At 48.6% G+C, this 27,249-nt stretch overlaps 1 protein-coding gene and 1 pseudogene across 5 annotated transcripts in view; one reads left to right on the top strand and one right to left on the bottom strand.

The window, feature by feature from the left end:
* Positions 1-202: 202 nt before the first annotated feature.
* LOC149349661 (uncharacterized) overlaps positions 203-27,249 on the top strand; it is a 512,421-nt gene continuing 485,374 nt past the window's right edge. For 3 of the 5 annotated variants that reach the window (XR_016290148.1, XR_016290146.1, XR_016290145.1), the window contains exon 1: positions 204-343. The gene's annotated coding sequence lies outside the window, so the exon portion shown is untranslated. Of the gene's footprint in view, positions 344-27,249 lie in introns of all 5 variants that reach the window. The other 2 variants (XR_016290149.1, XR_016290147.1) reach the window with 1 other exon arrangement.
* On the bottom strand, positions 15,807-26,369 carry LOC149349663 (uncharacterized; annotated as a pseudogene).

Below are 27,249 nucleotides of genomic sequence, written 5' to 3'. Positions count from 1 at the left end.
CGGCCGTAAACACGATCCGGTTTGTGTCGTCTTCATTCCGGCGGTTATGCCTCAGCCGCGACCCGTGCTACACGGAGCCGCGGTTGGGGCGCGCGCTCCCTTTTCCTTGCTGCTCCGCTTTCCTCTCCAGCGCGCGCACGCACCTGGAACTCCTTACGCAAGTGCAACGTTGCCGTGAGGTCACACGCGTGGCTGCGTATGTTTACCGTCGCTCTAACGAGCCAGCGTTACGTTGCCGCCGTCCGCATTTTTTTGTTGTTGTTCCTGAAACGCGGGTGAGACGCCGCCGTCGGGTGCATGGTGTTCGCCGCTGGAGGGTGCGACGGCCATCCACGCATAGCAGGTAAGCCAGCCGCAGGGCTCGACGCCCGACGCAGCGCGCGCGTTCTGCCGCTGGCTCGAGTGAGTGGGAGTATGCTGTCGCCGCCCGACGCGGAATCCAGGACGGCGCGCTCGTCGGCTTACGCTTACGCCGCCGTCGCGTACCCGTTTGCGCACGAGCCGTTTACCGCGCTACCAGCTCACGTCGTCGCACATACATTCGGCTTCGAGGGCGCGCAGCACGCGGCGGCTCTGCGACTGTATAGTACGTGGCTGCGTCCTTGCGGCGGCGCTCAGCGTTGAGTGATTGCTCGTAAATATGCTTAGCGGCGCCCAACAACCGGCAGTGCTCCCATTTGCGGTAACTACGCTTTTCCGGCGCCGTCGTGTCATTTGCGCCCGACAACGCGACTCAATTACCGTCGCTCGGTCATCAGCGCTCACTGGCTGCTTCAGTTGCCGACTTCCCGCGGGAAATGCAACAGCTCCCGAAGTGCGATGGCTGTCCATATATGTATACTGGAGCGCCGACGTTGCGCTTTCGTGATACCGTTCTTGCAAAGCTATAGCTGCGCTGCCACGGTGTCTCTCTTGTCTCTTCGTAACCTCGCTGGTACTCTGATGGGTGCGTCTGAGATCATTTCCATTGGCAGAGGCAGAGCTAAGGGCGTCTGCCGAAGCGTTACGACCGACGGCGAGCGATGCATCATTGCTATACATGACGCGGCAGCTTTGCACAGGCTGCAAATTTCCAGAGCAGCTTCGTTCAGAGAGCTTAAATGCGGTGCGTTCTGCCTCTCGATAAGCCGCTTCCAGGATTTTTGCCTTGACATTACGAGTGGCCTCGTACAGATGGTCTGCGCATGAATTTTCCGCTCTTTCGTTCCACTTAACGCTTTCCTCGGGTGCAAGCGGGCTGCCTGTTTAACCTTCAATCTCTTTGCGTTCTCTTCTAGCCTCAGTCGTATGGCGCCGGCCTTATAGAGAGAAGGGATATGCCTACTGTGAGAAACAGTTATTCGCTTCGTCACACACATACGAGGGGAACCACTGGTAAAACGAGGGAAGGAAGACGATATTCTTGACAACACAAAACAAAATGAACGAGGGCCGAGTGGGAGACTCACTCCTCTAACCAATAATCCGACGAGAGGACTTGTCTGACGGAGACAACTCGTCGAAACGTTGGCGAGCAGACTGATTTTGTTTTGTGCTGTCTTGTTAAGCTAAGAGATGTGCACGTCATCTAGCACGTTTTAAAGTGAATTGCTTGCACCACCAAAGTGCTATTGAGATAAACGACTACTACAGTCTGGCAATGGCTATCAGTTGTCTCTCTTTTTTCTTTATCATGTCCAAAAATTGGAAGATAATTTTTCAGCAGAGGACAATATTTTGAGGCAAAAAAAAAAAGTTGCCCATTTTACGCTGAGAGGAGGAAAATCTAGTTGATTACTGCAACTGTTGCGAGGCAGCTGTAGATGCAGTGGCAAGGAATTTTGAACATCACAATTTTTTTTTTCTGTTTGGCCAAAGCGGATCCCAACATTTTTATATTGTTTTTCTTTCTTCAGAACTAGCACCCAACTGTTTGTTGTACTTTTCGAACAAACACTCGTTTGAACAAATTGTGCATGCCTTCCGAGTCTTATGAGATTTACCTCAAAAGCGGGCATATTTAACAATATCGACGTTAGCTAATTATCCATGTCTGAGGTTATGTAAGCGAAGCGAATGACTGTTCATACTCCTCGAGCTATTTCGGGCTTGGTTGTACGATAATAGGTTGCGTTTGATTTTCGCTTGTTTTTCATGCAGAATAATGGGGAAGGTCTTCCTCTGCATACGATTTCAAGGGGCCCATGCGATTAACAGGAATTTTATACCGCTCCTTTCTTTTTTCTTTTTGTCTGAAATAACGCTTCCTGTGTCACGTGACTAACCACGAGTTCTTCGACTGAGCACTGGAGGCGCCGGGCTGCTTCTAAGCGATCCCTACGACAGAGAGCGTCACGAAGCCGCGTTGGCTAGAGATAACACGCGAAAGCGGGCTCGTCTAGTTGATGAAACCGATGAAGAACGGGTCTCGAGAACCAGCGTCATAGGCAACAAGAATATCTCAAGCGGCAAAGGACAGCGGACGCTGCCAACGTCTCCGCGTCGACATCGATCACTGGTTCGGTTGCCTTTCGCTTCGTGTAACCTGGCTCAGCCCAGTTGAGCCATAGTCATTTTTCATTCCGTCATTTTTTCTCTCCTATTCGGTCCATTGAATGCTCGCTATGCGACAAGGCAACCTGCGGTGCATGCTAGGGATACGGCAAAAAGTTTGACCGTTCAGGAAAGGTCGCATAATGCGAAGCGGCTGTAGCGTGGCTGTAGAGCCCAAACAGCTTTGGATCCATACTAGACCGACATTGTCGCTGTTCAGGGGCGAAACTTTTCAATGCCCCTACTTGCTCCAGCGAACACTTTCAAAAATTAAAAAAAATAGGCTGTTTGGGGTAACTTTTACGGAATAGTATTACCAGTGTTGGCGGAAACCAGAAAACTGGTGAATCGTCTTATGTAGTAAGCTGGTTAACTGATTTTTAATAATTAACTTAATTAAAATACACACGCTTTCTAAAGCATGAGCCAAAGCAACCCCTCCAATGCACGTAACTAGTCGAAAAACCAAAATTTTATCGAGCCACAGCGCCAAGGGTAATCGCGTTTTCGGAATTCTAAAATCTGATATGGCTATTACTAATGACCGGCTACAAATCTCTAATTGCAACTAGGCGCCTAACTCTACTAGTTAAAAAGTTAATTATTAAATATTAGTTAACTAGCTTACTACTTAAGACGATTCACCGGTTTTCTTATGTCCGCCAACACTGGTAATACTATGCCGCAAAAGCCATATTTTTACCCCAAAAAGGCTATTTTTGAAAATTTTTGAAAGTGTTCGCTGAAACACCCGGTATCTCTGCGCTGCGTTTTAGTGCATTCAAAGAAACGTCGATTTTCTTCGGTGTTAAAGGCAGTGTGTACATGTCCAGCATATTGTACGTCGTCATAATGCATTGCGTATGTTGCGGAATAGAGGCTGTGGACGAGAACGAGGGACAAGTGCTGTCGTGTGTTTCCAGTTCTCATCGTATGCCATCAACTGTAGGGTACTAGGTGCCATGGTTTTATGTCACGATCATGTAAAGAGCAACTCAAAGGAGTCGTGGTCCAGGCACCGTCCCTTTTGTTCATCTCTGCTTTGTGTCGCGTCTTCCTTTTCGGAATTGATTCTTTCCAGACACTGAACATATTTACGTCTGAGCGTTTTTATGGCTGTCCAAGTATATACCTCGGTGTCGATGTGTGCAGCTGACTGGCACACTGGGCCAGAATCTTCCGAAACCTGACTGAGCCTTTACTTGCCACCTACAGTTTTGGAAGCAGCCATTTGCACCGTGTATAAAGAGAAAAAAAAATGGAGGGACACTTAAGCTCCGCCTTAAGGGTATGACATGATAGCGTAGTGGGTTAATTCCCATATAGAAGGTCAGTCTCTACTTAACATTCATAGATCCCTGGGAGTCCTCATACCCCTACTGGTGCAGTGGTGCAGCGGCTAAGGGATGCGTTACTGCCCTGCGATGGCAGGTGCTCCCAGTCGTACGCCTTGTGCGAACCAGGTTGATGTTTCCGAGCGACCAGTCATTAATTTAACTGCCACATGCCATGGTAGGCAGTTTGCTCACTATCCGGTGGGCAGGTTATGACGACGCCGCAAGGTCACGTGACCTAGGAGGCCCACCTGCCTCCTAGGTTGCTCTCTGGATGCCACCTGCCAGATTCGTGCTCGTGATTTTTCGTTTAACGCCGACAACACCAACAACGCCAACGTCGGTTATTTTGGACAACGAGGGCTTTAGCGCTACCGCCTTATATGTTGTCCCAGACTTTAACGCTACTAGCTGTAGCGCTCTCTGCAAATTGTGTTCAAGGAAGGAATGGTTTTGATGTAATGCGCTCCGTAACGGAGCTCCTGTTTCTACCTTCCAGCGTGTAGGAGCTGCAGATATTGACGTTTCTTCGCCTTTTAACGCGCTAGCGTTACTCTGGCAGGTGGTGCCCAGAGAGCAACCTATAGAAGGCAGGTGGGCCACATAGGTCACGTGATCTTGCGGCGTCATCACAACCTGCCCACCGTTGCATGTGGGAATTCAATTAATGACGGTCCCTCGGGAAGAGCAACCTGGGCCGCACAAGCTGGGAGCACCTGCCACCGCAGGGCAGGGGCGCATCCCTTAACCGCTGCACCACTGCGCCAGGAGGTGTATACGAGGACTTCCAGGGATCTGTGAATGTACACGGTAGAGAATGACCTTTTGCATATGTGGGAATTGCGCTATCGCGTCATACCTTTAAGGCGTAGCTTAAATCTGTGTTGTCCCCTCCATTTCTTTAAATAAATCGAACTTGGATGAAGAACGTACGTACTTTTGAGCGCAGTATGATTTGCAACGCTCTAGGCGAGCTCACAGCGAAGAGTGTGACGTGCGCGAAAAAAAAGAAAAAAAGGCGAGGGTTTGGCCATTCCAGGGCATTGCAAAAGCTCTCACCGGCGCGCCCGGTTATCGCTTCAATGAACGACCTACTTCTCGAGAGAGGAGGAGGATGGGGAGGGCTCAAGAGCGACGAGCAACTCTGGAATGGCAGGACCCTCGCCTTTTGCCTCGCTGCCTCGTTGTGAGTTTGCCCGCCAGGGCGCTACGGAGGCGGTGGCACGTTGCAAGTTGTACTGCGCGTAATTGTACATACACTGATAGATGCAAGCTTGGAATGGCTGCGTTTCACATCGGCGCATCGTAGTTTGGCATCTTTTAAGGAACACGAAGTTTTTAGGTGTCCGTATTCATTTTTGCCTTTAAATAGATCTACCGGCCTAGTGATCATGAAAATGAGCTCAAGACACCCGTGCGCAGCGTTTATAATAAATTTCAAACGATTTTGTACCATGAGTTTTGGTGTCGGTCGGTGCCAGCACTGAAGTGCATCTTGACGTCACGGTAGCGATGCACAACTATCGATATTACTATCGATACTGTCGATAGCTGAGCCACTATCGCACTATAGATGGTAAAAAAAGTTATAGATAGTATTGTCAATAATTCACTATCGATAGCACTATCCATATTATCGGATCACCCGTGTGTCCCGAGCACGCGAAATGCAGTTGGTGGCAATGATGACAGGGCTCTCCGTTCTTGCAGTCCACGCGTCATCGAGCGCTGTAGACGTGCTAGCATCCATAGAGTCACTGGACATGGTTGTGCGAAGGTCCTAGTTGTGCTCGTAACAGAGACTGGCGCCTCCTTAAGGCTTCCAATCGATCCATTGGGTTCTGCTTTGGAGCCGAAATCAGATGGAGTTATTACTTCAGCTCTTACGTTTGGACGCTTTCGTGCTCCCAGAAATACGAAGAACTAATGATACTTTGCATCGAGTAATTTTTCAGTTTGACGCGGCTTCAAACCGGGCTCTTTGCATGAATGGCCAGTAATGAGACAGCTAACAGCACTTTCAACACTGCTGGACCCACGACTAAAGGACCGAGCATTTTTGGTCAGAACAGACGCAGACCGCGCCAGTGCTTGTTTGATTGACGCACTAAGCTGGCGAATGTCTTGAAGTCTCGTTTCCCCTGTAGCCGAATCTTCTGGACAGCAGGTAGGTTCGCTAGTGCCTGGAGTTGCAACAACGAGAACGAAACCGCAACCGTTTAGAATTCTGGGGGCCTGGCCAAAGCTGCACAGCGCTACTCTCTGAAGTGGCTGTGACGTACTTTTGTGTTTCAGCGAAGTCGGTGCTAGCCGAACACGTGTTCTCAACCGCCGGGCAGATAGTTTGAGACAAGCGAAGCAGGCTGAAGGGCAAGAAAGTTGACATGCTATAGTGTTCCTCCACCGGAATACTTGGCTGACCCATGATAAGTAATACCAGAGTCCTTCAATAGCTTTATGGTCATGAAACTCCCGCCAAAGTTTGGCTTGCGAACAGAAACGGCCGCTAGAGGCGCCACTGGCGATCGAGGATCAGCAATCGCTACCGTAGACCGGGCCAGCGGCGTATGGTGTGGTTGTACGAAAGAATCTTCCTTCCACGCCCGAGCTGTCATTTGGTCTTTTAATTATTCATGAGTGACTGAAGCGGACATCCTGTGTCTGTTACAGTTCCGTAATCCTATAGCCCGCTTGACACTTGTACAGAGAAAGAGCGCTGCCGGCAACGCCACGGCTGGCTCCTTATCCGGGATCGTCTGGCTGCTGCGTAGACTTTTCATGTTTAATGTGACATTAAAACACTGCCGAAAAGTGCGGTACGGTCATTGACCTACAACATACACGTGAACGAAACGCAGTGCGTGGTAGGACAAAGCCCGTGCTAGCAGACGACACTCAATGGATTCATGCTCCGCTTGAGTTGCTCACCCGGTTTCAACGGACACGACTGCAGGTTTAGCAGCACGCTACGTTATACATAGATACGCCGAGCACTAGCTGGCGTACGATTTTATTGGGTGGTTTAAAGCATAGCATGGCTAAACGTCCGCGACTACAGCGGAAGAGCGCGTCGAAACGTCGTGCTGGCTGTTGCTATATGCGCGACATCACGGCGGTCCTCTTTCGGGAGCACATTGCATTCGACTTCGCTTGAGAAAATTGCGCAGCAGAGGGTATTTTCATTTGTTCATCTTTCGAGCTTGTAAATGGCGCATTTCGGCCGAGATAGCTTTATCGTTTTGCCGCTTCTCGTGTAGTGCCAATGCTACAGCATAGCGCCGCTAACTGCCCCGTTCCCGATAGGATAATGAATGCCGTTTTGAATTGCTGAACTTTGCTGGGCATTACAGCACTGTATCGAGGCCTACTATAACGTAGTAATGTAAATTATTTTCGCCACTTACCCGTCACCGTCTTCGGTGGTATACATGCGTAAAATGAGAATGCCTTAACAAAATGAACCGTTTATTCACATATACTACAGAAACCAGAAAGACAGTTGTCAACATAGCTATTATTGGTTCGACTTTTTGATGCACTGGCTAGGCATTTCGCACGCGCAGGTGCTCAGTATATTTGCACGTGCTGTGGCTTTAGCGAGCTTCGGTTGACACTCATGGAGCTGGTACCTCGTCTTGCGAAGCTGCAATTTTACCTTGTGCAGCTTGAGATTGCGAGTGGGCTTTGCAGTTTGACAGGTTTTGCCCAAACTTTGCACATCTGAAGAAAAAAACAAACAAAAATCCGGAAAGGCGTCATTCCAGCCAGTACCTTTTTTTGTGTGTTTAAAGCTCTGACGTACTGACACAAGCGAGTGACTTCTGTTGACAATGATCCTCATCGTCATTGGCTGCGCCGTCGATGGCCGGGTTGTTCGGGCAGGAGATATCCGGAGCGTTCGATGTGCAAGCATCCGATGCGATACGACGTCGCTTTGTTGACAGCCAAAAGCGTGGTTTGTTCTTTGTTAAGCATCGTGGAAGCCCATCGAATACCCTGGGAACAGCGTCAGGCTTCAGCTTGGGCAGCTCACGTCGCCGCGAAACAGCGCCCTCGTTCACAACGAACACATCGTACCGAACGATGTCGGTGGTATCGAAATGTTTCTCACAAATGCGCACGTACAGCGAATCAGAGGAGAAGCCACCGACTTCTCTTCGGAGGATGGCGCATCTCCACTTCTCTCGAAGTTTGGTGTCAGACAGGAAATAAAAAGTTGGCAGGTTTTCGCCGTTGCCCATGTAGCCGGAGCGGCCGCGCGTCACGCAACAAGGTGAAGCCATCATTCACAGCACGCGCTCGTTTCGCAACAGCAGTTGCACATGTAAATGTGCAACTTCTGTATGCCTTGTAAATGGGGGCTCGAACCACGTCAAGTGATATGTTTTCACTTTTGTTCGAGTCCCTTTCCGCCTCGACGGAATAAAGTTCAATCTAAATCTCAACTACACAGGCATTCACATACTTCTAAACTGCACCTGATAAAACGCTGGAACAAGAAAACGACACAACGACTCACCGCAAAACGCCGCCTTCTGCGCATAGGCGGCCGCTCGCCCGCTCCGCCGCTCGCCAAAACGTGATCGGATGTATTGATGTATGGTAATAGGAGCGTCCCCTTTGGAACGGGGTGATGGCAGTTGCCACCATGCTCGGCTTTTTTTCTTTATTTTGTTTAACTGTCTTGTAAATTGGTCTTAAAATTCACCATTTTCTTCAAATACGTTTTTCTATAGTTCTAACCTTATGTCTCCTCTCTGCTTTCGAGCCACCAATCTTCAAATCGCTTTTTGCTGACTTCCACTGCAGATTTATTTACATGACCACTGTTGTCTCTAAACCCTAAGACCTCAATGAGACTGACTGTGCCTGCATCGACATCCGGACGGATGCCATCACTTTTGAGTATGAGGTGTTCAATTCTTTTTACAAATCTACCTCAAACAGCACATGTCATGTCCTTCGTTAAATTTCTTTTTGTAGCTTTGCGTTCTAAGACGCCCTGGTCTAGCTTCAAAGAGTAGAGCACTGCCTCTTGAGTTATTATAGAACGATTCCTTCCTGATCTACCTTTTCCAGTATCGATATAGTTCTACACTATGCTTCTTTTTTATTGAATTAATCTAGTTTTTACCTTCTCTTTTATAGCTTTCATTTGCTCTTACTTTCTCCGTCCTTGTGTCCTGCATACTTATTGGCTAGTTTCTTATTTCTTTTCCGCCATTTTGAGTCAACGCTCTTTCTGTACAAGTACTTAAATACCTTAGCTGCCCACCTGCTATCGTCCAATTTCCTCAGGCGTTCGTCATATAATATTCTACTTTGAGCTTGCCGTGCTTGGAACGATGCCCACCCCTGCACTGCCTCGTTTGTGGTTTTGCCTTGGGCTACTAGTGCTACTTTCCCAACAGCTCTCTGATTTGCTTCTATCTTGACTGCACTTCTGCCGGATGGATGGATGGATGGATGGATAAGGCTGAACCCTTTAAATCGGGTGGCGGCTCAAGCCCAGGGCCGGATTAAGAAAAATGGGGGCCCTGGGCTAATGCGCATGTATGCCCCCTCTCCCTTTTCCTCCACTGTCCCTCCTGCCCCCTGCTACACTAATGGAATATATCCCATGCTTCATTGTAATTCCGCCAAATTTAAAAGAACGAAGTGCGATCAATGGGATTGATGCAACAGTGACGCAGTAGTTTTACAGTTTGACAATGCGATTCTTGGAGCGCGCGACACGTGTCCGTCTGTGGCCGAGCGCCGAACGCCGTGGAATAGCCACGTGAGCCGATCGACAATCTGCGGGGCTGCACTGGTCTCCTCTTTCAATGACGCCGTACACAAGCCGACAGACGTTTTTTTTTTTTTTTTGTTCGCAGCCCTTTTTTAATGGTAACGCATTAAAGAAAAGCAGGCAGAGTTAGCTTCCTACTGTTGAGCTGGGTGCTCCGGCAGCGACTAGGAAATATAAACATTGGTGGATTAGTGCCCCGAGAGGGTATTAATAAAAGTTATTGAAATTAAATTGATTGCACGATGAACGTTTACTACTTCCCTCATGGGGCACATTTGAATAGCAGAATTTAAGTCCTGGATCAGTGGTGCGCTTGCTCGGCACTGAGCCGAGTACCCGGGTTTAAACCCAGCCGCACGGCGGCCACGTCTTGCTGGAGGCGAAATGCAAAAAGGCGCCTGTGTGCTGTGCGATTTCAGAGCACATTGAAGATCCCCAGGTGGTCGAAATTATTCCTGAGCCCTCCACAACGGCACCTCTCTTTTTTGCCGCCGCCGCGGTGGATCAGTGGTTATGTTGCTCGGCTGCTGTCACGGAAGATGCGGGTTCGATCCCGGCCACGGCGGTCGAATTTCGATGGAGGCGAAATTCTAGAGGCCCATGTACTGTGCGATGTCAGTGCACGTTAAAGAACCCCAGGTGGTCTAAATTTCCGGAGCCCTTCACTAAGGCGTCTCTCATATCCTGAGTTGCTTTGGGACGTTAAACCCCTATAAACCAATAAACCAACGGCACCTCTTTCTCTCCTTTCATTCACACCTTCCTCCCTCCCCTGAAGACACGGTTGTGGTGTCCACCTAGAAGAGTGAGGCAGTTACTGCGATTTTTATTTCATCAAAAAATTTAATTTCACCTGGCACGACAAAAACAATCCCAAGAAAAAGGAACGGATAAAATAAATTGCGCGGCGGTCGCTTTCGCTGGTGGCGAAATGCTAGAGGCCCGTGCACTATGCGATATCAGTTCACTTTAAAGAACTCGAGGTGGTTGAAATTATCCGGAGTCTTCCACTTCAGCGTCCCGCACAGCCGGGCTTGATTTGGGACGTTAACGCCCATAAACCTGAACATAAACCCTTAAACGAGTGTTTCGCTTTCCTAGTGGCCGCCGGAGCACAAAGTGAAACTGTGGGACTTCCAAGAAGCTAGCACAGCCTGATTTGTTTTTCAGTTTGGTAAGTAAACCCAGTGTTGTATAAAACAATTCTGACGACCAAATGTCATATCTGTGCGAAATTCGAACTCGGACAATCCACCCGCGTAGCTGCGAGAAGCATTCTACTGCGCGCGTTTATTTTCTCAATAGTCTGTATATGATGCTGGCATAAGTAGACGCCGCTTCAAATCCCGCTGCGCATTCTAGTTTCGTTTTTGCCTACCCTGCTCTAATCATACTTGTGACACTAAAGCGTTGCATTTCCTTACATTTGTAAGCCATGCAGAGGGCGCAAAGCAAGTAGTTTTTGCATCTAGCACTGCACTGCATATTAGCGGATATATGTGTGGTTTTAAAAATTAATCAGTGGATTTTTAGCGGATTGTGAAAGCAGTTCCTGCAAAATGCTTGGCAGTGAGGCGGGAGTCCCACCTCGCCGCTCTGTAAAAACGGATGTTATGCTGACGCCAGGATTCTCAAATACACTACACATTCAACACCACTCCTTCAGACGCCACTGGACGGGGGGATTGGCAGAAAACTACGAAAACCTTTCGCAATCCGTAAGCAAACGCATATATCGCTTCGCAAGAAAGGCGGCCCCCTCAGGGTTGCGGGGGATTCCTGTTTTTGCAGCTCGACAAGCTCTCCCTAACTGATTCGGCTAAACGAAGTTACTTAAGATGGGGTCCCATCTCCTCGTTCTATTTTTCTTACTTCATACGTGTCGCTCAAAGTTCCATTGCCCGTGGTTCCATATACTGCGCAGGTTAGAATAGATGGGCCCCTTCTCGTGCTGTCGTTGGTGAGGCCCTGGGCTGCAGCCCCCTTAGAACCCCCCCCCCCCCCCCCCCCCTTAATCCAGCGCTGCTCAAGCCACCTAGCCCTCGGCTGACGGCAGCGCAGCCGCGCGGCCGCTTTGGGCAGCGTACCAAGCTCCCCCCTTGAGCTACGGAGAAGTTTCATGACCATAAAGCTGCTGAATGTCTCTGGTAACACGTTGAACTGCTCAGTTGTAGTAGAAATGAAGCGGTTACAGACGTGCATAATCGCACAGAAACCGATTTTTATTGCATTTTAGATTTTAAAATAAAAACATAAGCGAACTTTTCGGTAGGGTATAACACGTTGATTTTGAGTATAAATACAATGATGGCCATATATTTTCGACTTTTACAGCTGAGAATTATTTATTTCATTCGCCAATAAATTGTTGCTTAACTATAGATTAGCAGAGTGTTACTCAGTCCCTTATCACCAAATTTTTGGTAACGTCGCTAGCCAACAATTGCAAAACCTTTGATAGCACTATCGAAAGCAAACGTTGGCGAAATATAGTAACACCATCGATAGTACTATCGATATTAATCTATAGATAGGCTTTTTACGTTACCTATAATTTCAAAACAGCTATCGATGCTGTCGATAGTCAATTTACAGTAGTTGTGCATCACTACGTCACGGTCGACCGGCCCGGTTGGGTTATCACATTCCTGATGACGTCGGCGTCACAAGCAAGCACTGTTTGTTCTTGCGAACAACTGGTTCGATGACGTCACAATAATTGGGGACTAGTGCACCTCGACCGTGCAGGTGGCAGTGCCGAGCGGCTCATCGGAAAACATTCAAAATCATATTAAATTATGTTCCGCTTAATGGATGCGGCTGAAAGTTGCAAGAAGGCATCTTCTTACGCCCATGAAACAAATCATATCGTTAGCTTGCGCTTGAAATTTTGTGCCTGTACCCTTTTTAAGGTTACGCTCGCTGAAATCACATCGCAGAAAGCGTTCTAGACCAAATTATGGACTGACTCGGGCTGTTACAAAAAAGAAACCGTGGACGCCGCTTTATGCTTGCAGTGTTTCAGTGGCTTAATTGGTGGATTACTGAAACTGCAGCGCTGGCGAGCGAACTCGTTCCGAGTCCTTTGCTGAGAAACTGCGGAATCGTGCGCTGTAACGAAGTTGCTACGTGCGTGGCTTCTAAGGGCGCGTGCGAATCTAGAAAGTACCGAACAGGTGTTGAGAACAAAGTCTGCAGACTAACACGAAAACTTAGCAAACAAGCGAATACGAAAAGGCTACGCGGTTTCTTTGGCAATCGGGTGCATACACCCGAAGTCGGACCACTACTCTGTCCCGGGAATCGAGTTACTGGTGAGACTCGCGCTGCGACGTCGCTGCTTTCCCGCTGTCTCAGGTTTTTGCATCTGGCGCACGTCTGGCGTTTTCGCATCTGTCGTCTCAGCGCCGCGCGCTGCAGTCCGTTACTTTGGGGCGCCTTGCCGAGTAGCTCGCGTGCTGCTCTCATGGTTCGTTTTCTGCCAGCGCAACATGATCAAATTTGCATGCAAACCAGACGAAAATGTTGCGCGCGTGGTCGTGAGAGTGGCGTGCTGCGTTCGTCGGCAGTGCGCCGTCGCAGGCGAAGCGCTGCTTTCAACCGTGCAGCGCTGGCGGCAGGTGGCGCCGCACTAGTTTGTCGGTGCTGCTTTGATACTGTGTTTTCGACCTCTGCTCGGCTCGTGACCCACCATACGCGTGACTTGTTGGCGTCGGCACGGTCGAAGCTCTTCAGTTTGCGAAACGGTGGTGGGAAAAGCCGACGTGGTTTGGATTCGTTAAATAATGAAACGACATATTACACACCTTATTCGTCCTTTATTCGGGAGGGCGTCGGCAGGATTCGCCCATGGTCTTCTTTGCTGTTTATGCTCAGTCATCAAAGCAGTAAATGATAGAGTGATGCAACATCCAGCTTTGAGGCACTGCTCAAGTTGAGATGGCTTTTACGTTTACGAGCGTTGGTTCACCAGCACAGAGCGCGTATTTTTCCGCGGTGTGGTTTGGTTCTCGTTCTGGTGCTGTTAGAAGTCGTGCAGGCCATTTGAGAGGCCGCTGGAGCGATTAATAGAGTAGTTCATGATTTAAAAACGACAGTCTACTTCGAGAAGGAAGCCACTGTTGAAGCTGTAGTCGATGAAAGATTGCAGTCTGTAGACGTTTATGGTACGCGCAAAATTTTAGATCATTATTCATGTCAGTGTGCAGAAATGAAATGAGCCAATTTTTTTTTCTTTCTTCGCTGCAGCCTAACACTGCTTGCGGATGTGAGAACAAATTGCAACGATGCCGCTACCTCGGCGGCTGCTATCTACATATGTGAGAGCGGAGAAATATAGGTTTTCTACGCTTCTTACGCTCGCCAGGTTGCTTTGCCGGCAAAGCACGTGGATGACGCTACATTCCTTCTGCGGTGTATTTACGAGGGTCGCTTGTTAATTCCAGAAAAGACGCACCTTTCACTTTCGGGGTTGGGGGGGGGGGGGGAGCGGAGGAGGGTCGTGTTTTTCTAGGCTACCCAATTTTTGTTTTCTAGAGAGGTCCAGATATGAGAAATTTCGGATGCGAATTTCGAATATGAACCTATTCGGTTTATAAAAGATTCGAGAAATCGATATTCGAGAATCTTCCAGTATTCGCAAATTCCTGAATATTCGCATGCGATCGAATACCGCGCCGTCTTTCATAAATCCGACCGTTGCAAAACGACAATATCTGGACAATATCTGGGCAAATCATCCGAAGATAAAATTTATGGTGTGAGGAAAGCAGGACAAAGCCGCCCTTCTCGCCCTGTTCTGCGTCGTTGTGGGCCGATCAAATTCATCCGCTGTTAGGCTTGGACTTCATGCGAAGTTCCGCAAATGGACTTTCCCACATATGACACTTGATGATAGATTATGGTTTATGGGGGTTTAACGTCCCAAAGCGACTCAGACTATGATGGACGCCGTATGTGTGATTATGTAGCCCTTTCTTGTGCAGGAACTTCCTGTAACTTCTGTTTCTCGTCAAACTGCGTCAAGATGGAAATGCTTTCCTTGTCATTCATATCGGTTCACTGCTCTGTCCAACTATATTAGGCTGCCGAAACCCCGTATGGCTTTACAGCCCTTTTCCACGACTGCAGAGAGGAAACAAAGGGGGAAAAAATGTCGGACCCTTTTTTTTTCTACTTCTACTGTAATACGCGGACACTACTTCGTTGTGAAGTCTGCGGACCTGATTTTCAAGGGGCTCCTAAACACCTTCCGAGGAGAGCACATCAACTCACTTAATCCCTGCATGTGCTGTCATGAAAACTTCTACACGTAGCAGAGGACCCACAACCACGCCGAAAGTTGGCGAGCCCTTCCCGGCGACCTTTTCATGCTCGCACCCTCCTCTGGCACAAGGCACCCTGCGCATCTAACTCAAGCGCGACGCGCGCGCCACTGGCGGCGGCGCGCGCGTCCCTGTCAGGAAGGCGGGGGCAGTCCGACAGCTCCCGCTGTGTTGCGCGCGCTGTCGCGAAGCAGTTGTACGCCTCCTTCTCGAGCACAAAATGGCACATAACAACAGCGGGACACATTGCTGTGTTGTAGGATGCAATAATACATATATAAATTCGCCTCGGACAAGATTTTATGAATTTCCAGCGCGACATTGGGAGACGGCCCACCCTTCGCGACGGGCAACACGCGCGCGCGGTTTCTGGTCAAACAACGGTCAAACCCGTGCGGAATACGCTTGCTTGACTCGTGCATTACCTCCTAGGCAGGTTTTTGAGTCATGGCAAATTCAGCAGACTCGGAGGAATGCTAATGGCTCTCTGGGAACCCTTCCCTCTTCTTGCACCCACGATTTCCGGTCACTGACTTGGCTGTCAACAATATGTAAGCTTAAAAATCCACGCCGAAACTCGCCTGCAGTCACACCTGAAGGAGCCCAAATTTTGCGCAGTAAAGAATCGTTTCCCTTAGTTCCAGTTATGCGCGGAATCCTTGCTCGCGCCTTGTCGTCCAGCGTCTTTTTCGACAGTTAAAGGCACGTGTTAAGGGGCAATGGCAACATGTTCCTGATAAATCTTTGCTCCACATCTGAAGGACTGGGTGATAATTTTCTACAATAAACATATATCTAAATGTCGAATATTCAGGACACTTGAAATTAAACAAAGCTTGAAATGAAATTCCGGTTCTTGAGCACAAGCTTTCGGCAAGAATCCTGCATGAATTAGCTGGGATACTCCTTTTTTGCCGAATCCGAATCAAACAGTTTGACATTATCCGCATGACTTTCAGTGCGCACACCGAAGGTGCGGCAAAAGAGAATGTTATGAAGTCAGGTTTGCGTCGTTCGCTCAAAAATTGGAGTTTCCTAATTACCTTAAATGTTATGCCGCCTGGCCGTCTTTGAAAGTTTAGGGTAAGCCTTTTTAAATGCAGGAACACTCCAGGCTTGCGGGCGGCTGGTTTTCGAGAGCGTTTCACACCGCTCCAAAAACACAGCAACGGCAGCAGCGTGCTTACATTTGCCTGCCTAGCAACTGCAGTTCGCGGCTACAAGCTGTCTACTGGAAGAGAGCTACATAAAAAGAAAATGAGTGAGAGTGCAGCGCTGACATGCATTAGATAAAAATATTTCTAGCGTTAATTTGGTCGTTTTCGGTGGCGCAGTGATGCTTGTCTGCGCAATGCACCGGGCTGTTACTTCGCTCCCGTCGCACGACACCACCTCTTTCACATTGTGTACATGGCCTGCTTCAAAAAGCTTCGTTCCTTTCCTGACGTTCGCTCTTCGAAAGAATTTTTCAGCCTCATGAATGAATAGGTCGAAATCCCGCCTCCACGAACAGCGGCAGCCGCTAGCAGACGTCTGCTAGCGGCTGCCGCTGTTCGTGGAGGCGGGATTTCGACCTATTCATTCATGAGGCTGAAAAATTCTTTCGAAGAGCGAACGTCAGGAAAGGAACGAAGCTTTTTGAAGCAGGCCATGTACACAATGTGAAAGAGGTGGTGTCGTGCGACGGGAGCGAAGTAACAGCCCTTCGCAGTCGCGGGGCGAGCCTTCCTGACAGGGACGAGGCACTGGCCGCGCGGGGGAGCTGAACGCAGCCTCGACGGTGGCGGTGCCTGGCGGGTGCAGGGTGCCTATACCATTGGTTAGATTCTTTCAGACGTCAGGCAGCTACCATGGCCGCGACCAATAAGGTGCGTAGCTCCGGCGGGTCAGGAAGCTCCGCCCCACGGAGGTGGGGCCGGCTGAGGAGCGCCGGCCTTCCAGCGTGCAAAAAGAGACGAGAGGATAGGGAAAGGCGCGAAGACGCTGAAATTTAAATTTTAACTACAGATAACTCAGCTTCTACAAAGAGCAATAAAAAAAAATTCTTGCTGGAGGATATTCGTGAAGCGGCGTGCTCAACATCTCAAACATACCGCAACTTTTTTCGAGTCCCTTTCAAAGCCCCTTTAAACTCGGTCGTTATTTCATTTTGTTTGTTTTGCCTGCAGCAAAAAAATGCATGAAGTTATGGGGAGGCAGTGAAGGAAGAATGGCAATGCATCTTTCACTTGTTTGCCTCGTCGTTTAGAAAAACCTTGGGGCAACAAATAAAGGTTCAGAATGTGCGGCTACAGTGAACCCTTGCTGCGAAGCGTTCATTAGCGCGACTTTTACTGTAGCTCAGTGCACGCGAATGCGTCTGGAGTGCCCTGCTGCGTGGCTCCCCGCAGCTCCGTTGAAGAGCCCCTTGCTCGCCTTCGCGGCGAGGTTGCTTGCGTAGATTTAATGAAAGCAAGTAAGCTTAAGTTGGTTCCACCAGTGACCTCCGGTGTTTCTTTCTTGTGCAGAATGACAGCGGCTGAACGTACGGCACTGCGTGGCTGATTTAGCCAGCCGAAATAGGAGCGGTGCCGATAATTACGCCTTAAAAACATCCATGTTCTTGCACAAATACGAAAAGGCATTTTGGAATGACCACATTTTTGCTACTTCGCATTAAAATGCCGGCGGGATTGTATGTTGTTCTCGCGGAACCAGGAGGTATCACCACACTCGTCTTTTGTTTTTTTCTTTTTCGGACATCCGCGGAGCACCGCGCTTTGCGGCGCCGAAGTATTGAGCCACTCCCCTGTAGCGACAGTGATTCAATGGCCAGCGTTAATTTTTTAGCAGGGCGTCATTCCAACTTCTTCAGGGGAGGACAAGCTTTGTAACACCGTTAATTCGTGGGAACAGTCCTCTCCCTCAGAGCACTGAAACTGCCACGAAATTATGGGTATTATTCTCTTCCTGGAAACTAATATTGAATAGTTAAAATTTTAACTATTACTGTAAGTCTCCTTTGTTATTGAAAGGCGTGTAGGTCACGGTAAGTGATATCCATATGCGATTTTACAATTTCGAAAATGTTGTTACCCTCGGCGTTGTGGCCCAACAAATTTTGACTATATCGACGTGTTATCTGCACTCTAGAGGTTGGTTTGCCTGCAAGCTTCTCGAAAACGCACTAGTATTTTGGAGCGATGTCACCGAAATTTGCTGAGCCACATAGTCGAGGCCCAACAACACTCAAAAAGCCTTTTTTTTAAAATTGTGTAAAGTCTTTGGTGAAATACCCAGCGTATTGGCCGATGATAACGGACAGTATACATGATCTATTCTCAGAAAAAAAAATAGAAACTGAAACTGCAAAAGTTGCAAAAGCGCAGGTTCTCTATACAGCGACTCCTCAGTATAAGTCCCCTCAGATGAGTCAGCAGAATGAACCCTGTTTGCCGGGAAAAGCAATTTTCAAGGTTCCTATGAACCTGATTCAGTTATATTCGTGGAACCTCAATAGCAGGCTAGGCCAGAAGAGGCAGTTGATTCATGTTTGACTGTCGTGTACTCCTACCTGCCAAAGCAACTGTAATACATATAGCTGCTACCGTGGACAGCATTTGTTGTGGAAGTTTCAGCACAGCGAAGGCCAGGAAAAAAAAAAGAATATGAAGTGGCGATACAGCTGCGATCCCTTGGGATACCAACAGAGGATTTCCCAATGTCACAGTGCGGATAAGAATAAAGCAGGCATAATTTGTCCCTCAAAACTTTCAGGGCGTGATATTGTCACGTTGTAGTGACGGCAGTCCAGCGGTCAGGAAGACACCAGAAAGACTTGTAAACGAAGCTCTTTATTTGGGCTGACTTGCGCCCTCAAAAGAACTGAATCACTCGGCGGCGGCGTAAGCAGCAGGCGTGCTAGGCGGTCGTCGAACTACGAATGCCCGCTGCTCGCGGCATCGTTCAATTTAAAGCCGGCAAGGAAACTTCGAGATAACAGGTCGAGATCATCTTGAGTAATCTAGAAACAAGTAGATGCAGCTGTTCATGGCTGTGAACAATCGAGATTAGTCCGGTCGCTTCTCGCGTCACGAACAAAAGTGATAACAACCCTTTCCTGCAGCCTTGAGCGTGAACGAACAAACACTACAAATGATACGTGGCATTACCCCCCTTCCAAAGAAGCGTCGCCTCGACGCTTAAAAAATGAATAATACGGACAATGTAAACATCGAGTCCATTAGCGTTCATAGTAAGGTTTAAGGCGTACGACATGTACGACATGTACGACTTCCGGGCGTCTGCGTCGTCGTTGAGATGCTGTAGTGCCGTCGGGGATGACTTCATAGTCGAGGTCACCGATGCGACGGAGAATCCTGTACGGGCCAAAGTAGCGTCGAAGCAATTTTTCACTCAATCCACGGCGGCGAATTGGCGTCCATATCCAAACACGATCACCTGGCTTGTAATTCGTGTCTCGTCGGCGCAGATTGTAGCGTCGGGCGTCGGCGTGCTGCTGGTCTTTAATGCGAAGCCGCGCAAGTCTTCGGGCTTCCTCGGCGCGATCAAGGTAGGCGGCGACGTCGAGGTTATCTTCGTCGGACACGTGCGGGAGCATTGCGTCGAGTGTTGTCGTGGGCTTCCTGCCGTATACCAGCTGGAATGGGGTAAACCTGGTTGTCTCCTGGACGGCAGTATTATAAGCGAAGATCACGTAGGGCAGAATGGAGTCCCACGTCTTGTGTTCGGCGTCGATGTACATGGAGAGCATGTCTGCGATGGTCTTGTTCAGACGCTCTGTGAGTCCGTTGGTTTGTGCTGCGGCGGCGTAAGCAGCAGGCGTGCTCGGCGGTCGTCGAACTACGAATGCCCGCTGCTCGCGGCATCGTTCAATTTAAAGCCGGCAAGGAAACTTCGAGATAACAGGTCGAGATCATCTAGAGTAATCTAGAAACAAGTAGATGCAGCTGTTCATGGCTGTGAACAATCGAGATTAGTCCGGTCGCTTCTCGCGTCACGAACAAAAGTGATAACAACCCTTTCCTGCAGCCTTGAGCGTGAACGAACAAACACTACAAATGATACGTGGCAATATAAACTAAGGACGTGATATAAACTATAAGACGAAGCCGCTATTTATACCTATATAGCGTTTTTAGTGCCCTGGTACTTATAATGGCACTTATATATATATATATATATATATATATATATATATATATATATATATATATATATATATATATATATATATATATATATATATATATATATATATATATATATATATATATATATATATATATATATATATATATGACAGAAGCCAACAGCCACAGAAACCAAGGGGCACAGGGGATTTTTTTTTAAATTAATTTATTTATTTTGTGGTGTTGTTCAATTTAGAATATTACTGAATATGTTATCACTTAAAGCAAATTGATTAGAAAAGCAGAAGAAAAAACAACCACATGCCGCCGGTGGGATCCGAACCCACGACCTTCCAATTACGCGTCCGGTGCTCTACCTCTGAGCTACGGCGACGGCTGTCAAATCTTCTGCTTTCGGGGGTATTTATGTTTACAAGTAACCTAACCTTGAGAGTGTTCATCAGCGCCACCCACGTTCATAAGCGGCGGACGTAGAACGTCCTGAGTTACCGCAGAGTGTGACGTAGAACGTCATCGAACGGAGAGGGTGGAAGCTGCGTGAGAACCCTCTTATGTCTCCTATGGCGTCAAGGCTGCCAGAACCGAGACCCTCGCTAAGCAATTAAGCAAACAAGGGAAGAGGAATGAGGGGCTCGTTATAAATATGACAGAAGCCAACAGCCACAGAAACCAAGGGGCACAGGGGATTTTTTTTTAAATTAATTTATTTATTTTGTGGTGTTGTTCAATTTAGAATATTACTGAATATGTTATCACTTAAAGCAAATTGATTAGAAAAGCAGAAGAAAAAACAACCACATGCCGCCGGTGGGATCCGAACCCACGACCTCCCAATTACGCGTCCGGTGCTCTACCTCTGAGCTACGGCGACGGCTGTCAAATCTTCTGCTTTCGGGGGTATTTATGTTTACAAGTAACCTAACCTTGAGAGTGTTCATCAGCGCCACCCACGTTCATAAGCGGCGGACGAAGAACGTCCTGAGTTACCGCAGAGTGTGACGTAGAACGTCATCGAACGGAGAGGGTGGAAGCTGCGTGAGAACCCTCTTATGTCTCCTATGGCGTCAAGGCTGCCAGAACCGAGACCCTCGCTAAGCAATTAAGCAAACAAGGGAAGAGGAATGAGGGGCTCGTTATAAATATGACAGAAGCCAACAGCCACAGAAACCAAGGGGCACAGGGTATTTTTTTAAATTTATTTATTTATTTTGTGGTGTTGTTCAATTTAGAATATTACTGAATATGTTATCACTTAAAGCAAATTGATTAGAAAAGCAGAAGAAAAAACAACCACATGCCGCCGGTGGGATCCGAACCCACGACCTCCGAATTACGCGTCCGGTGCTCTACCTCTGAGCTACGGCGACGGCTGTCAAATCTTCTGCTTTCGGGGGTATTTATGTTTACAAAAAGTAACCTAACCTTGCGAGTGTTCATCAGCGCCACCCACGTTCATAAGCGGCGGACGTAGAACGTCCTGAGTTACCGCAGACGGTAACTCAGGACGGTATATATACCGTCCGGTATATATATATATATATATATATATATATATATATATATATATATATATATATATATATATATATATATATATATTAAAAATTATTATTTGGCTGCTGATTAATCAATATCAGATAGCGTCACTGTAAATTGACAAACATAACAGGATTGGAGAGAAGCCAACAGCCACAGAAACCAAGGGGCACAGGGGATTTTTAATTAATTTATTTATTTTGTGGTGTTGATCAATTTATAGTACTGAATATGTTATCGCTTAAAGCTAATTGATTAGAAAAGCAGAAGAAAAAACAACCACATGCCGCCGGTGGGATCCGAACCCACGACCTCCGAATTACGCGTCCGGTGCTCTACCGCTGAGCTACGGCGACGGCTGTCAAACCTTCTGCTTTCTGGGGTATTTATGTTTACAAAATAACCTAACATTGGGAGTGTTCACCAGCGCCACCCACGTTCTTAAGCGGCGGACGTAGCACGTCCTGAGTTACCGCTGATGTGACGTAGAACGTCATCGAACGACGAGGGTGGAAGCTGTGTGAGAACCCTCTTATGCTTCCTAAGGTGGTTGTTTTTTCTTCTGCTTTTCTAATCAATTAGCTTTAAGCGATAACATATTCAGTACTATAAATTGATCAACACCACAAAATAAATAAATTAATTAAAAATCCCCTGTGCCCCTTGGTTTCTGTGGCTGTTGGTTTCTCTCATATTTATAACGAGCCCCTCATTCCCCTTTCCTTGTATGTTTAATTGCTTAACGAGGGCCTCGGTTCTGGCAGCCTTGATGCCTTAGGAAGCATAAGAGGGTTCTCACACAGCTTCCACCCTCGTCGTTCGATGACGTTCTACGTCACGTCAGCGGTAACTCAGGACGTGCTACGTCCGCCGCTTAAGAACGTGGGTGGCGCTGGTGAACACTCCCAATGTTAGGTTATTTTGTAAACATAAATACCCCGGAAAGCAGAAGGTTTGACAGCCGTCGCCGTAGCTCAGTGGTAGAGCACCGGACGCGTAATTCGGAGGTCGTGGGTTCGGATCCCACCGGCGGCATGTGGTTGTTTTTTCTTCTGCTTTTCTAATCAATTAGCTTTAAGCGATAACATATTCAGTACTATAAATTGATCAACACCACAAAATAAATAAATAAATTAAAAATCCCCTGTGCCCCTTGGTTTCTGTGGCTGTTGGCTTCTCTCATATTTATAACGAGCCCCTCATTCCCCTTTCCTTGTATGCATAACAGGATTGTGTGTAGTACACTCTAAAAAGGCTGGCCCTCCAGCCGAAACGTCGTGAATTAAATCCTGTTATGTTTAATTCCTGGTGACTTTATCTGGTGCAGACACACACGCGCACACACGCACGCACGCGCATACACGCGAACGGACGGACGAACGGACCTGAACATATGGCCACCATTTCAGCTGGCAGCTCAATTAATCACGAGAGGCAGCTCGGGAAGAGCAACCTGGATAGCAAACCAATCCAAGCAACCCAAGTCCCCCCCAATGTCAGCACCCGCCTTAGAAGGGCATTGGCGCATCGCTTGACCACTCCTCCACTGCGCCAGGTTGGTAGGGAGACTCCAAGGAATCTATGAATGGAGAGAATGACCAATTCCGCATATATGGTAATTAACCCATTATCGCTATCCGCACAACTGCCATCAGCGAACACTGTATCTAAACACCGGAACCGAAGTGAAAACCGAACTGCTAGCGCACATTAATTCGCATTTGGCATTACTACGCAAATCGACTGTCATTTTTTTGTTTAACCTAATAAAACAGCCGAGTGTATGCGTGAAGAAGTAGCATTCCAAAATTTGTTCGTGTTCTGTGTTTGTGAGGGTATCAAATTCAGTATACTTTTCCACATTCTTGCTCCCGTGATGGCGAGGTGCGTTATTCTCGTCGCGATGTTTTCTTAAAATGAAAGGACGCCCTTAACCCGCGATGCCAATCAGACATGCTCCTTGCAGCGGCCAGATAGAGTTCTGCCGCTTCTGCTATACGCACATGTCAGCTTTCAACCGCGCCGAATAAATTTGTACGAGCCTGCGCATTCCGAGAAAGACGCTGTTGATGACAGCGTTTATTGCCAGCATGACACAGCGCTTTGCTGTGACCGCGGGAGGGAAGCCAAGTTTCGTGTACGGGAGCGGTTGGCAACAACTTTATTTTAACAAACGAACAAAAAGGTCCTCAACTGTGGGCTCCTATTTGGCCTAGAGCCCACGGGCTTGAGCCTGGTGGAGAAGTCTGTCCACTAGCCATGTTTGACCAGCTGGTTGAGCAACTCGCAGAGCGGCCTGCCTAGAGGAGGAGGATGGGTTAGGTATGGGAGGAACTGCCATAGGTTGGGGGCATTCCCACAGGTAGTGTATGAGGGTGGCCTTGACCGCCCACATGTTGAGCAGAGTGGGAGGATCAAGATAGGGTAGTAGCTGCGAAGGAGGCATGATGAGATGTAGCAGTTTGTATGCAGTTGCCCGCAGACCATGGGGACACGAAAGAACAGCACACGACAAAACAACATGCGTCAAAACAGCGCAAAAAACAGCACAACAACAAAACAGCTTAGGGGAAAACAGCATGGTGACAAAACAGCTCAGGGAAAAACAGTACGCGTCAAAACAGCTCAGGGAAAAACAGTACGCGTCAAAACAGCACAGCGAAATAACAGCACAACGACAGAAGAGCACCAAGAAAAAACAGCACGCACTGTATTTTGAATCTACCGTACGGTGAGGTGGTGGGAGGGCGAAGCGGCTGTTTATGTAATGAGTGGTGATTTGGTGGTATGTGAGTAGAGCCCGCGAGGCTTTTTGCGTGGGTTTGGGTGTCCGATCTTCCGGGGGGGGGGGGGGGGGGGGGGGGGGGAGCGGAGCGCTCAGAGGGATAGTTCTCGAGCCAGCGCATGAACGCGATGATTACCGGTGATCGAAGCATGCCCAGGAACCCACGTGAGTGTTATCTCTTGTGCAAGCGTGTGCCGTGATGCGAGAATACATCAGGCGGTTGGTGTGATAGTACTTTGCTGATAGTGACGGTACGCGGCTTGGGAGTCGGTGCAGATTTCCTTGATGTTAGTATCTTGTGTAGCGTGTATGAGCACCAAGGCTATGGCCGCGCCCTCAGCCTCCGTAGGGTTGTTGGCTTGGAGGATGGCTGCGGCTCCGATGGTGCCGTCCTCGTAGGCGGCGACAGCGAAATAGTAGCCTGCTAGGGTGTGTTGAGCTGTGCTCACGTAGAGGATGTCGGGTCTGCCTCTGTAGAGCTTGGTGTAATATTCATCTCGGGCCTGGCGTCTGCCCTTACGTTCGGGTTACATGCGACGTCTTTTCCGACGAAATTCGCGCGGCAGAAAACGTCGTGGAGGCGCGACGCCCGGCTGAAGATACACGGAGCGAAGAAGTGGCGACGCGCTGCCGCGTATCCCTCAACGCGAAAGCAATTGTGATCAACAAGTGGCAAATACGACTAAGCAATTAGGTCAGTGAGAGCAGCGACGCTGACTCTTCCGTTAAAATCACGAATGCGTTCACTTCGACGCCAATGTAGTTGCTTTAGCACGCTATATAAGAATTTGCGTGCTCGAATGCATGGCGTCGCGTACCTTTGGACGCCCGCTCAGCCGCGGACACCACCGACAGCGGTTTTCTTCGACACATTCGCCTCAGGAAGAAAATGCAGGCATTTAGATCCAAAATTCGGCCGTGTTCGCTCTCAAAAACAGAAAAAAAAAGCGACATTTCATGTCTGATGTAGCGCTTGTTTTCACGATAATATTTCCGTGCCAAAATCACTGCGTAGCTCGTCGGCCATGGCGGCCACGGTGTTGACGGCAGGCAAAGGCAGCCAAACCGGAAGAACGGGCTTTGTGCGCTGCTAATGGCTTGCTTCAGCCGCCGCTTCCGGTCTCACCGGACGCCGCGCGTCAATCTGGTGGAACCAGATCGGCGGCGGTGGGTATTTTTCTCGACGCCGGGCGTCGAGTGCGTGCCGTCGGGCGAAACTCTCTGACTTGCAGCCGTAAAAAACGCTCCATGTATTCCGGCCTTTATGTAGCTCGGGGTTCATATTTCTGGATAGAGGTCTGATGCGTAGTTGGCCTTGGATGTCAGATAGGATGATTTGAATGTTGGGGGTAACCCGGGTAGGTGAGCAGGTGGTGGGGCCAAGTGGAGATGCCGTGGGAGGTGTTGGCGGGTTTCTGTGCGGGTTAGTGGAAGTATCTGGTGGCTTCGTTGGACTTCGAGTAGTTCTGAGATAGTAGGGAGTTTTAGAATAGGGGGCCCCAAGAAGTTTGGGGCGTCGAAGTGCGCATGCGCAGAATGCAAGCCCCGCCCTGCGTCTTGGGTTAACGTTAGCGGCGAACGCTATTTCGCCAAAATAGCGTGCGCCCCTACGCTGCTCTACGTTCAGGCAACATGGCGGCGCCCGTCGAAGCGGAGCCTCTCACTACACCACCGATTCGTTGTTGTCGCTGCGCTGTGCCCCACGTTCACGGCAAACGAAAAGCGCACGAAGCTATCGCTTTGTCTGATGATGCCCTCACCACAAAGTTTTAGCAGTAAAACACCCCAGATTTTCAGATTGCTTCTGTGTTTACATTGCTGCTAGGCTTAGCGAGTATACGTCGTTTGACGTCAGAGAGCGCGCGAGATTCAAACAGGCGTGAGCCCCAACGCCGCTCTACGTACAGGCAACATGGCGGCACCCGTCGAAGCGGGGCCTTCCGCTTCACCACCGATTCGTTGTCGCCGCTACTCTGTGTATTAAGTTAACGGCAAACAGAAGGCACACGAAGCTATCGCTTTGTCTGATGATTCCCTCACCACAAAACTTTAGCGATAAAATGCCCTATATTTTCAGATTGCTTCTGTGTTTACAAAGCTGCTAGGCTAAGCGAGTACGCATCGTTTGGTTGCCGTAGAGATGACTTGGTGGGACGTTCGAATGGAGTTTCTCGACTCAGTAAAAACACACACTTATAATTTTTACTCTTAAATCGTATTTCTGCAATAATAACAGTTTCTGACGAAGAAATGAACGCATATTTTAAAATCTTTTTTAAGAGTATCTTTTTGTTTTGCCGTAGTGGCGCTGCAGTCGATAAACGCAAGCCTGGCTCCGCTGCGTAGGGGAGACCCCTATTCTAAAACTCACCGGTGCACTCGTACGTAGCGCTGGGGCCCGCTATTTCCTTGGGGCCCCCAAGCGTTGGGGCCCCCTATTCTAAAACTCCCTGTAGGTGCCCATTGGGAGTAAGCGATTGGTGCGAACCGATTGTGATAGCCGGAGCGCTGAGGTGGTCACCTTTCCAATAAGGACATCAGCTTTGTCTTGTTTCGTTTCGCGCGCAAGGGATAATTTGGTTTATTGGGGTTTAACGTGCCAAAGTGACTCAGGCTATAGGGACGCCGTAGTGGAGGGCTCCGGATGATTTCGACCACCTGGGGTTTTTTAACATGCACTGAAATCGCACACACATGGGCCTATAGTATTTCGTCTCCACCGAAATGCGACTTTAGGCCCCGCGAAACACCACGATGTCGTGTTTTGCCCCACGTACACTGTAAACAAAAATAT

The sequence above is a fragment of the Amblyomma mixtum genome, chromosome 3 (assembly GCF_055824585.1).
Source record: "Amblyomma mixtum isolate Tamu chromosome 3, ASM5582458v1, whole genome shotgun sequence".
In the NCBI taxonomy this organism is placed as follows: domain Eukaryota; kingdom Metazoa; phylum Arthropoda; class Arachnida; order Ixodida; family Ixodidae; genus Amblyomma; species Amblyomma mixtum.
Note: the sequence above shows the minus strand (reverse complement) of the source record. Positions and strands in the feature narration are given on the sequence as shown.